General features: G+C 34.9%; 2 long non-coding RNA genes across 2 annotated transcripts in view; both read left to right on the top strand.

Annotated features, from left to right (window-relative positions):
* Window positions 1-2,732: 2,732 nt before the first annotated feature.
* Window positions 2,733-6,541, top strand: LOC114579249. The gene is made up of 3 exons (XR_003700158.1): window positions 2,733-2,982; window positions 4,064-6,260; window positions 6,347-6,541. It is a non-coding gene; the product is annotated as an uncharacterized LOC114579249 (long non-coding RNA).
* Window positions 6,542-6,836: 295 nt separating this feature from the next.
* The window catches only part of LOC114579248, a 14,061-nt gene continuing 7,863 nt past the window's right edge, over window positions 6,837-13,034 (top strand). The window contains exons 1-3 of the long non-coding RNA XR_003700157.1: window positions 6,837-6,983; window positions 7,066-7,290; window positions 7,389-8,124. This is a non-coding gene — a long non-coding RNA (uncharacterized LOC114579248). The remainder of the gene's footprint in view (window positions 6,984-7,065; window positions 7,291-7,388; window positions 8,125-13,034) is intronic.

The raw sequence follows: 13,034 nt of genomic DNA, 5'->3' as shown, positions 1-13,034 counted from the left end.
TAGATTGGGATTTATGACTTTCGTAGAAAGTAACCCAAGTATTTGATTTAAATTAGGACTTATGGCTTTCGTAGAAAGTAGCCCGAAGGTGTGCCTTACAACCTAACCCTATACGCTAAGATGCCCATAGGTTTGAATTAGATTATTTGGGTTTTAGATTCATTACAATTTATTTACTAATTTTTCTAAAATGTTGGGACTTACGACTTTAATTAGAAGTTGCCCAAAAATTGGTCTTACAACCTAATCCTATAGAATAGGATGCCCAAAAGTTTGAATTTTAGTTGGGGACTTATGATTTTCATAGAAAGTAGCATAAATAAGTGGGATTTACGGCCTTCATTGAAGGTAGCCCAAATATTTTTAGTTGGGTAGGTCTTATTGCTTCCTTAAAAGTTACTTAATGATGGGTCTAAAAACCTAGCACTTTAAGCTAAGTGGCTCGAGTTGTAGGTCTTATAACCTAGCCCTTTTAGACTAGGTTGCCCGAGTGAGGGGTCTAGGGTTGTATTATCACCTAAACATTTTCCTCAGAGGTCAGACTTTTGACTTCTATTAGAAGTGGCTGGGATAGTTTTAATTAGAGATTAAGAGTTAGGTTAATTTTTACCTAAAATTTCCCCCTAAGGTCGGGCTTACGACTTTCCTACGAAAGTTGCCAGGTAGTGGGTCTTACAACCAAGTTCTTATAAACAAGGCTGCTCATAGGTTGGAATTTGATTGCTTGAGTAGACAATACTTGTTTCATACTAGATCACCGTGGTTTTTTTTTAGTTGTTTTTTTTTTTTGCTAGTAGTTGTACTTACTAGTTTGACTAGTTGTTATTGTAACACTAGTGTTCTTTTGCTATAGTAGTTTTCCTTTCTGTTTTCATAGATTACTTTTTTTCTACACCAGTGTACTATTAGTTTACTGCAACATTTTTTTCTTTAGCATTAAATTTAATATTATTTTAATTATAATGCTAAATGAATTTAATTTATTTGTTGCAGGAGCTCATACAGAAGAGACTTTTGGGAGCTTGGAGATTAAGTTGTTTTGTTGGAGAGTTTTGGTTATGGTTGTAGGGAGTTTTGTATCGGAATTTGTAGAGTTTTGTTTGAGTTGAATTATTGATGCAATCCATCTATTGAGATTTGAGTAAGTAGTTTTTTTTCTAAGTTGAATTTGAAAGTTCGTTAGGGATGTTAGGCCCCATTGACTAGTCTACCCAATCTTGAGCTGGTTCTGAATTGCAGTCTTGATTGTGTGGTCCTGAAATGTTAGTACATAAGGCAATCGTATAGAAAAGGAAATGTTTGCTATCATCAAAATCATGAACCATAGATCCGCAACAGAATTATTTTGTTTGAAGATTTGTTTATATTGTTTAGTTGTTGTGTGTTGATCAGTTTGAACATAGGTTGAAAGATGGAAATGCTAATTTTCTTGAAACATGCCTGCAATACTATAGATTGATGGTACTCCAAGTAGAGACACCTTTTTTTTTCTTATTGAAATATTGAGTTGATTTAATCACCACTGTGTGCCCAGGTAAGTTAACTCCATGTGCAAGAATATTTGTGGCGTAAAGATCATAACGTTTTTCGGAAAAAGACCTTCAACAAGATTTTGATTCTTCAGACAAAGCCCACCATTGGGATTGCCAACACTTCATAGAAAGCATGATTGCATTTGTTTATCACCAAAAGATACAAAAGCTTCCTTTAATTTAATTAAAACTTTTTTTCTTTGCTCTTTTGATCTTTTTGAATGGATTTGAATGTCCAAGGCTTTGGTACAATATGAGAGATGTGTTGAACCGCATCTTGTGCACCTTTTCATAATGATCAGAATATAAGTGCAAAATTTTTTTTTCTTGATTATTGTATTTGGATTAAAAAAAATTTAAAGACGCTTTTCAAGTAAGAAATCATTCACAATTGGAGCACAATTTTCCCACTTCCAATTGGAGTGATATGATCATATTTATATTGGAAAGAAAGCATAGAGAAAAAAGCACTCATTTTGTAATGAAATAAAGTACCTAAAACTAAACATGAAACAAAATGGAGAAGACAATCCCAATACATATCTCATAGTATACGAGTCCATAGATGATCTCATCTTCCCAAAAATTGCTTTTTTTTTTTTAATAACAGATGGCTTCAAATGCAATTTTTTTTTTAAAGATCAAACTGATATTGCTCATTCAAACAATCTCGGTCGGACCTAAGGTCGATGACACGAGGTCTTCACTTGAAATTCTTCCCGACCGGATTTAAAATCAACGGTGCAAGGTCTTGTATTGATTTTTTTAAATTTTGATTTGAAAATCTGATTTAAAAAAAAAACTGATTTGATTCAATTATCAAATCCTATATGAAATCATATATATATATATATATATATATATATATATATATATAATCTAATTTTTATTTATAAAATCTAAGTCGAAATTAGATTTATAAAATCTATTTTTTTTTAATCTGCTTTTTGAATGAGATAAAGAAGAATATCCATCATTGCAAGTTGACAGTTGTAGCCAATTAGCCGAGGTTTTTATTGTTTACTTATAAAATGGACAGGTTCATGTAAGAGGCATGGAAAAACGTGCAATAATTATGATCTTTTTGAGTAGAGAATATATTCATTGAAGACGATGGTGCTGGTTCAACGGCAAGCAGAGTGCATTTAGGCTTAGATTCGGCCGTGAGAGAAGAAGTCGAGTGAAGATTAGTGGCGGGATTTGGAGTTCGTATAGGGCCGAACACTTGTCTGTGTGGGATTTGGTGGAAGTGAGGAAGAAGGCAACTGGGATTGAAGGGCGGCTGTGGTGGCTTCGCCACAAAATTGTGAAATAAGAGACTTGATTTTACCTGTATATAGGAATTTGGTTTTGTAATTGGAGACGGGCTTGTGATCACCGGCAGTTCGCAATCGGAAGTTGCGTCAGCTTTGTTTGGCGTTCAATGGAGTTTGATCAACACCGAACAAAGGTCCAGAAAAAAAGAATCCTCCCTTTCAATTTTTTTCTCTTTTTATTGACACCATTATTGAAGAACGATTTTGGGTTGAATAGTTGCGTCGTTTTGCCAAGTGGGGTCGCCTTGGAGGATAAGTATTTGAAGAAATGTGTCTATTGGATTTGAAATAGTAACAGCACATACACACTCTTTTTTTTTAATAGTTGGCTATTGATTATTATTACAAATTTACATATAATTTTAGAGTTCAATTTTAATATTTTAGAGGAGCAAATTGTTGTTCTGCAATAGCTAAAAAAAATTGCTTATTTTTCTTTTCGTGAATGCATGAATCTTTTAGTTTTCACATTTTTTTTTGTCTAAAAAAAAAAATTTATCAATTAATTAGCATAAGAATTAAGTACCGTAGATACTCCATCTTCAAGCTTCAATGTAATCTGTCAGCAATTTTGCGTATACTAAAGTCACCTATTTCAAGAATTATGTTGTAGTTTCATTTGTCAACACAAAAGATTCATCTATTTAATTCATCTACTTTAATCCAAGTAGAACTGATGAGAGAATATGGTGAAGAGAAACATGGTGTTTATATTAACAAATCAACAATTATAAACTATCTTAGAAATCTCTCTCTCATCAACTCAAGTTCTATTTACTAGCTATTTGGGCCTGGTTGATTTTGATAATCTTTCATAACTCAAGGGAAATGTTATTCTAGTTATATAATTGAAGTTAATCTTGAGATTTCAGTCTATTGACCTGACAATTTTCCATAACTCAAGAAAAAAAGTCATAGTACTTATTATAGAATTGTAGTGAATCTCAAAATTTTGGTTTGTTAACCTGGTAAGGATCACTATAGATGCATCCACCGACGATCCATATAACAGTAAGACTGCATTCTGCATTAAACTAATGAAGAAATACATCTCTTGGATTTTTTATTCATGCCCTCTTTTATCTTTTTTTTTTAATTAACAAATTGCATCCTAACGAAGTTCTTTGTGTGATTTTCACACAAGAATTTTGTTGAAGTTTGCCAATCACATGGTTTTTTTTTATTTTTTATTTTTTTTTTTTTGCTTTTTCCAAGGAAAAATGCTTGATTGGAGGAGACCTTCATCAATGCCCAGAATTGATCCTTTAGAAGAATATATTTGGAAGGAAATTGATGCATGCGATTTTTCTCAGTCGGCTTTGGTTTCAGATCGTTTGTATTGGCATAGGGAGATGCTTGTTGATCAAGATATATATGATGGATTATTTACTCGATCACCTCGCATGCCTTCCTTTGATTCGGACTTACCAGTTGGACATGACCCACAAATTGGATTATTATATAGCAATTGTGATGTACAGATGGTGCTTCTTTAGACCGTATCATTGAGGGACTGAATTATGGGGATCAGGATATTATGCAACCAGCAGCTGATCTTGCAGAGCCTACAGGTGTTGTCAAATTGCTCAGCTATCAGTTGCTACATCATGAGATTGAGGAGTTGCGCCATGATCCTATGTTTGGTAGTCCTGTTCAAGCTTTGACTGCTTATGTTAGGTGGGTCCATTACACACTTCAAATGCATCAGGAGGTACTGAAGCAAGCGGGGGTATATAAAGCCATTTATATTTCTTTATTTGATTATAGCTGCCTTTCTTTTTCATGGCTTCAGAGTATTATTGAGCATTGGGATAGTGCCACAAATACTTGTTGGGTTGGACCCAATGAGATGATGATTACACTGGGATTTATGTACCATTTATGGTTTGCCAATTTTATAAATTCTATATGAAGAGTGTATTCCTATTGATTATGATTTGTTTAGCCGCCGACCAGCAGGGCGGCAGAGGAGAGATGAGTTTGGTTACTTAGTGGGGCTTCACCAAAGTTTGAGGCACTACCATAATCTTTATCAACATAGGAGGCGAGGTCGTAGTCGCAGAGGAACTATTTCATTAGATGTTTGGATTGAGAGCTTTTTAGACCCAACTGCACTTGTTACAGAATTTGAGCGGATTCAAGATCCTTTTGACCGGAGACCACACGATACAGAGTAGTATTCAAAGGATCATTTTGAGCCAGGCTTAGTAGATGGATTGAATCATATTTCAGCCAGAAGATATTCAGATGATGTGCTCTTGGTGTCTTTTATTGCTACGTGGTTCTGTTACTTTGTATTCCCTAGCCAGAGTAGAGTCTTTCGACCCAGTACGCTTCTGACGGCTATTTTGATAGCGAGTGGGAGGAAGATCTCGCTATCCCCTACAGTTCTTGCACAGATTTATTATAGTTTAGGGCATATTTGAGCTACATATGGTCGTAGTCAGAGCAGTGTTGAGATTCCTTGGCACTACCTTTACGGATGGATACATGTACATGTTGCATGTGCTTTTAGTTGTTCAGAGTTACCATGTTACTTTACAGAGCGTTGCTTTCCTTCTTTGCTGCAGTTAGCCAGAGCGACATCTTCACAGATAGAGCTTAGATTCGTATGTTTATGTTTGCACCTCTACGGATGACTGATCGTTACAGATTGATTTATATATCTCCACTTGTTTCTTTACCTACGCAGTGCTTTGGTGTACCCCAAGTAGATTCTCAGTCTGAGAATACTCCCACTTTACTTTCCAGGTCAGGATATATACCGATTGCTTCATATTTTATTAGTATGAGACCTGGTTGGATTTGCTATAAACAGCATGGTTCAGTGATATTGGAGGGATATAATCCCAATTGGGCAGCGAGGCAATTTGGACTTGTTCAGGCCACACCATTGGACTGATTACCAGTTATTCCTGGGATTGTTGACACACGTCAATTGGGCTCTCTTCCATTTTCAGTACGTTTGGAGGCATCTTCCATGACTTGGGCTTTTCTACTTCGTCTTGGGACAGGTTCTCGATTTTATATTCCCCATATGGATGCTCCGGCAGGCATTTCACACCTACGGTTGGCTTGGACTCAGCACACATATTCTTCCTTCATCGAGATGGGCATTGGGTCATATAGTAGACAAGTTAGAAGACAAAGACCATCAAGGTACCCTTCAGTACCTTAAGGTCATACTACTGCACATAAGGAGACTTCCAAACTTGATGATAGAAGGAGGAAGCGGAGCCCTGAGCCTACTTTTAGACATGGTGGCCCAGGTATGTGATGTATATTATTTTTATATATGATTTTATTTTTCTTGCATACTAATATGCAAATATTGCAGTTGTTAAAGATAGATCGATCTCTCCTTCTACCGACAGAGGTCACCCTAGGCATCGATCTTCAAATGATGTTCCAGGTTAAATATTCCTTCTTAATTAACCTATATTTATCTCATTTTTTATTGCATTTATATTTTCATAATGCATTTATTTTTTGTTACAGTATCCAGACACATCCCTATTGACCTGCCAAGTTCTCCTATTTTTGTGCCGAATACTTTGCCTACTCCTCCAGGCTTCCCTTTTTCTATTTTCTCAACAGACCAGAGTGCTTCTTTGAAACCAGTCCCAGGTTTTGGCATATATTATTATTATTATTATTATTATTATTATTATTATTATTATTATTATTATTATTATTATTATTATTATTATTATTATTATTATTATTATTATTATTATTATTATTATTATTATTATTATTATTATTATTATTATTATTATTATTATTATTATTATTATTATTATTATTATTATTATTATTATTATTATTATTATTATTATTATTATTATTATTATTATTATTATTATTATTATTATTATTATTATTATTATTATTATTACCCAGGTTTTGGCATATATAATTATTATTATTATTATTATTATTATTATTATTATTATTATTATTATTATTATTATTATTATTATTATTATTATTTATCTTTCATTTAGTCTTTCAATTCCTCAATATGTTTATCTTTCAAACGTCGAGTTCGTGAATGCAGAGCCTGAACTTACACTAGATATTTTGGATGAGGATAGCCATCTAGCTATTGAATATACACCTGATGATGCCGAAGGTAAATAAATATATATTTATCTACCTGTTCATTTCATTAATCAACATTCTCCTTTTTATTTTTCTCTTGGATATATGCATAGGTGAAAGCTTATCATCTTCTCAGTCTATACACAGTGATTCTACACAGATGTTATTTGAGAATGCTGCTGATGACACTATTACAGAGTTAGCTAACCCACCTTCCTCTTTCTCTGATTAGACTTGGGAGATCATAGATGATGTGCCAGAAAGCTCCTCACCAAGTATTACTGCCCACTTAGGTGACTAATATTCATCAGGATCATCAGATGAGATCCACCTTTTAGGTATTTATTTTTTTATTCTTTTAAAGTTATACCTTTCTTCTTTTGTTCATCTTTATTCTCTCTTTTTTTTAATAACTCTACATATATTTTACATTCAGGTTCAGAGCTGGCTTGCTTTGTGTCTAGGATACCTTCTCGAGCTCGTAGATATTTTGGTCAGCAACTATTGAGTAGAGCACATCACATTGTCACTGCTGTGCGGCACCTACTACTAGAAGTGGATCTTGATGATTTGTCGTTTCCAAATTTAGCCAATTTTTGTGTTGAAGGGTCCCTACTTTTAGACTGTGCTGCAACTTCTGGACTTCGGGAGACCGCTTTAGAGACATGGGAGTACCTTTGTCGTGTTGTTGCTTTCGGGCTATACACATTACACTTTGTCCCTGAGGAGTTAGCAGTTGGAGTTCCTGACGATTTAGAGGATGCAGTGAGAGCTACTTTAGAAAGGATGAAGAGGATTAGTATGGATCGTAACTTTGGCCTTCAGGCTTTGAGGCATTGCCAATGAGACATTTCAGTGGAGCAGCTTGAGCTTTTAGAGATATTAGCATAGCTTAAGGCTTTAAGGCAACGAGGGATGGCTCTTTTGGAGAGGCGATGAGATCTTCGAGCAGCAGCTACTTATACTGAGGAGGAATTTACTTGGATAGCTACTGAGGTTGAGAGACTAGAGCAGGATTTATCATCATCCACCAAGGAGTTTGACTTCGTTGCATCATCAGTTGGAGACCACTCAGACTAGGCAGATGATGATACAGGATCGCATGTTCAGAATTAGACAGCAAATAGGAAGCCTTCAGTTCAGCCTTCTATAGCTTCTCTGGCTTCACTCTGGTACGAACAAGTATATTTTTTTTATTTACACGTGCATTTATATATTTTTTCTCTCCTTTTATTTTCTTTTATTGGGATGTCTTAGACTTTTACTCTTTTATATTTGATAGAATGTGACTCAACCTTTGGGTTTATGAGCATATAAGATTTCAAAGTTTTGTTGCAACCCATGACCCACGTGGTTTTTTGGTAAAGTAAAATTCCATAGATCTTTGTTTTTAATATTTCAAAAATAACAAAAAATTAGAACTCTTGTTTAGGGTTAATTTTATTAAGAGAAAAACTTTCACAATTCACCCCCCCCCTCTTGTCTTTTAGTAATTTCAAGTTTGGCCTTTAGGCTTGTTGAACTTTTATAGATTTAGCTCGACCCTTAGGTTTATGAGTATATAAAATTTATAAAGTTCGACCCTTAGGTTTGTTGAACTTCAGGGATTTAGCTCGACCCTTAGGTTTATGAGCTTAGAAGATTTCGGAGTTTTGGCCTTTAGGCTTATTGAACCTCGTGGGTTTAGCTCGACCCTTAGGTTTATGAGCTTAGAAGATTTTGAAGGTTTGGCCTTTAAGCTTGTTGAACCAACTGGTTTTAGCTCGACCCTTAGTTTTATGAGCATGGAATATTTTGAAGTTCAGCTCTTAGCCTTGTTGAACTTCGTGAATTTTAGCTCGACCCTTAGGTTTACGAGCATATAAGATTTGCAAAGTTCAGCCCTTAGGCTTGTTGAACTTTGTGGATTTAGCTCGTCCCTTAGGTTTATGAACATATAAATTTTCAGAGGTTCAGCCCTTAGGCTTATCGAACCAATGGGTTTAGCTCGACCCTTAGGTTTATGAGCATAGAGGATTTTGATAACTTCTTTATTTTTATTTGGTAAAGGGGATAAAAATACCTCCCGACTTTTTAGAAGGAGATTGAATTTATCTTCTACATTGCAAGAGATAATATAAAAATTGCCTCCTGTCTTTCAGGAGGGGAGTGAATATTATTTTACTCCTTATAGGGGAGATATAAAAATTGACTCCTGTCTTTCAGGAGGGAATTTGGAAGATTTATGCCTAGTATGCAGATTTTCATACATAACATTCTTTTATGTATGATATTTCTTTAGATATTGAACATTAATTGGTGGCATAGGTCTTTGATCATTCAGGTCTATGAGTTGATAGGCACCTCCTTCATACATTATTTCAATGATGAAGGGTCCTTTTCATATTGGATCAAATTTACCTCCAAGATGACGATGAGGGATTATAGGTCTTCGGTGAACCAGAATAAGCTCACCTTCTTTGAAGCTTCTAGGACTAATCATTCTATCATGGGTCCTAGACATTCTTGCTTTGTAGGATTTTAGACTTTGCTGAGCCTAGAGTTAAACTTCATCAAGGGCTTCAAGTTTTTCAAGTCATAGAAGATCTTTTTCTTCTTTAGTTAATTCGTATTGAACAACAATACGAAGAGATGGCAACTGGACTTCGAGAGGTAATATTGCTTTGGTTAAAAAAACTAGCGAATATGGGGTGGCTTGCATTGCAGTTTTATAAGTGGTACGATATGCCCAGAGAGCTTCTATCAATTTATCGTGCCACTCACTCTTATTTTTAGAGAGAATATTCTTGAGCAACTTAACCAAAGTCTTGTTAAATGCTTCGGCCAAACCATTCGCCCTTGGGTTATATATCGATGAATAACGCCAGTTATCTTATGGCGCTCTACAAATCGATAAATTTTGGCACTTTTAAAGGCAGTACTGTTGTCTGATATAATTCAACGAGGTACGCCAAATCGGTAAACAATGTTATCTCGAAAGAATTTCATCACATTATCTGCTTTAACTTCTCGTAAGGGAATTGCTTCATCCCATTTTGAGAAGTAGTCAGTGGTAGCTAGGATGAATTGATGTCCTAAAGAAGATGGTGGTTCTATTGGACCTATTATATCAGTACTCCAGCTTTCAAATGGCCATGATGCTACTGTAGGGTGTAACGGATTGGGAGGTCGATGCATGATAACTACATGTACTTGACATTGATGGCATTTCTTAGCATGGTCAATATAATTTTGAACCATAGTTGGCCAATGGTATCCCATACGTTTGATTTTGATTTTCATTTTTGGTCCAGATTGGTGTGCACCACATAATCCTTCATGTACTTCACTTATAACTTTTGGGATTCATCGGGTCCCAAACATCGTAGCCATATTTTATCAAATGATCTATGATATAATGTATCATTCACAAAAGCATATCTTAATGCTCTTCGTGATATTTTTGAAGCCATAGATTTATTTTCGAGTAATCTCCCTTCTTTGAAATATCTGATGAATGGATCTCTCAAATCAATTTCATCAGATATAACCAAGCTCTCTCGCATTTATTCCCCTTTATCATCTTGTATGATTGCTAGAGTTAATGCATGTCTGTTTTGGATAGTTATGAGAATTGGATCCTCCCGCAAATTTGCTAGTTCTTTAGCTAACTTTGCCAGAACATCGGCTTTGCCATTTCACTACGCGTAATTCTAGTGAGAGTTACCTCAGGAATTTGTCGTAGGAGTTTTAGAGAATACTCATGATAAGAAATTAATTCATGCTTATTGATTTTGAAAGCACATATTATTTGTTTGATTATGAGTTGAGAATCTCCATATATATGGATCTTCTCAATCTTCATATTAATTGCCAACTCAAGGCCCGCAATTAAGGCTTCGTATTCAGCCTCATTATTAGTGCGAGGCTCTGTTAAGCTATAGGAATATCGAAGTTTTCCTTTTTGTGGTGTATTGAATATAAGGCCGATGCCTACTAGGACTATTGGAAATTTACATGGCTTAGATGGTTTTATTGATGAAGCTCCATCAAAATAAAGCTCCCATTCTTGCAGGTTTTCTTCTTCTTCCACTTCAAGTGTTTTCTCATCTGGAAATTCATCGTTAAGTGGAGAATCTGTAGGTAGAGGATGGGCTGCTAGAAAATTAGCTAGAGCATATCCTTTCACTACTTTTTGTGGCATATACGTTATGTCAAATTGCATTAACAAGACAACCCATTTAGCTAGATGACCAGTGAGAGTGGGTCTAGTCATTAGAAATTTTAATGGATCCACTTTAGATATTAAAGTGATTTTATGGGATAACATATAATGCCGCATTTTTTGAGTAGCAAAGATCAATGCTAGGCATTGCTTTTCAATTGGTGAATATTTAGATTCTGCCCCTATTAATCATCGACTGATATAATAAAGGGCATTTTCTTTGCCGTCTTCATTTGTTTGTGCTAGCAATGCTCCGAGTGATTCTTCAAGAGCAGCTGTATATAGGATTAGGGGTTTCCCTGGGATTAGGGCAGCAAGAATTAGAGGATTTAATATATATTGCTTTATACTATTAAATGACTCTTGACAAGCATCGTCCCACACAAAAGGAGTATCTTTCTTCATCAATCATAAAAAGGGTTGGCATCTACTCGAGAGATTAGATCTAAATCTTTGGATATATGCCAATCTTCCTTGTAATGAACAAAGTTGTCTTAGAGTTTTTGGAGGTGGCATTTCCACTATTGCTTGAACTTTATCGGGATCAATTTTAATCCCTCTATGGCATACAATAAATCAGAGAAATTTACCAGATGACACACCAAAAGCTCATTTAAGCGGATTCATTTTCAAATTGAAGTTGCGAATTCTTTCGAATATAATTTTGAGATCATTTGCATGTTCATTTTGATTTTTGCTTTTTACAACCAAATCATCCATATAAAATTCTACATGCTTATGGATAAGATCATCAAAGATTCGAGTCATCGCTCTTTGGTAAGTAGCTCCATCATTCTTCAAATCGAATGACATTACTTTGTAGCAATATATGCCAATGGGAGTTCAAAATGAGGTATGTTTTTCATTCTCAGGATCCATTTTGATTTGATTATAACCCGATGATCCATCCATGAATGAGAACATGTTATGATTCAAAGTGTTATCGACCATAAGTTCTACATTGGGCAGTGGGAAATCATCTTTTGGGCATGCTTTATTTAAATCCCGGTAGTCTATACAAACATGAATTTGACCATTCTTCTTCTTCACTGGAATGATATTAGCAATCCAGTTAGCATACTTCTCTTCTCGAATAAAACTAACTTCAATAAGCTTCTTGGTTTTAGCAATGACTTTTTTTTTTAATTTCAAGTCACATTCGCCTGGGTGCTTGCTTAACAGGCGGTATTTTTGTATCGATGGAGAGTTTATGCACTGCCACCTCTGGTGATAAACCAGGCATTTCAGTGTAGTTCCATGTGAAACAGTCTTTATATTCGAAAAGTAACATTCTTAGCTCTTCTGCTTTTTCTTGTAAGAGATCAGAGCTGATGAATGTAGGTTTTGGATCTTCTTTAGAACCCAAATTTATTTCTTTGAGCTTTGTTAAGATAGTTGCTATTTGCATGCTTTACATTTTTGCAACTTATGAAGTTTTGATGATTCCAAACATTATTGTTCAAATGTGTAGTTATCTCCTAACTTTTTTTTAGAAAAATTAAATTTGCTCTTGTGTGTACTAACATTTCAGGGAAAACGAACTCCAGATTACGATGACTTCAAATTGAATTCAGCATGAGTTACTCTGTAATATTTGAAGCTTGTACTTTTCTTTGAAATAAAAAAAAAATAAAAAGTGATTGTAACTTGAGTGAATAAAAACATACACACACACACATGAGGAGATCATATAAAATTTATATTGATCGTACAGGACGATATACGTTCATACTGGACGATCAGACAGTTATCTCCCATAGAGCATATGGAACGAATAGGAACTTGCTCGAAAATTTTTTTCTAAGTCCTATTCGTCCAGGACGAAATAAAATATCGTACAGGACGATTGGTTCACTGGAAAATTTTCGTCCAGACAAA

The sequence above is a fragment of the Dendrobium catenatum genome, unplaced genomic scaffold (genome assembly GCF_001605985.2).
Source record: "Dendrobium catenatum unplaced genomic scaffold, ASM160598v2 fragScaff_scaffold_249, whole genome shotgun sequence".
Classification (NCBI taxonomy): Eukaryota; Viridiplantae; Streptophyta; class Magnoliopsida; order Asparagales; family Orchidaceae; genus Dendrobium; species Dendrobium catenatum.
This window is presented reverse-complemented; position numbering and strand designations above follow the sequence as displayed.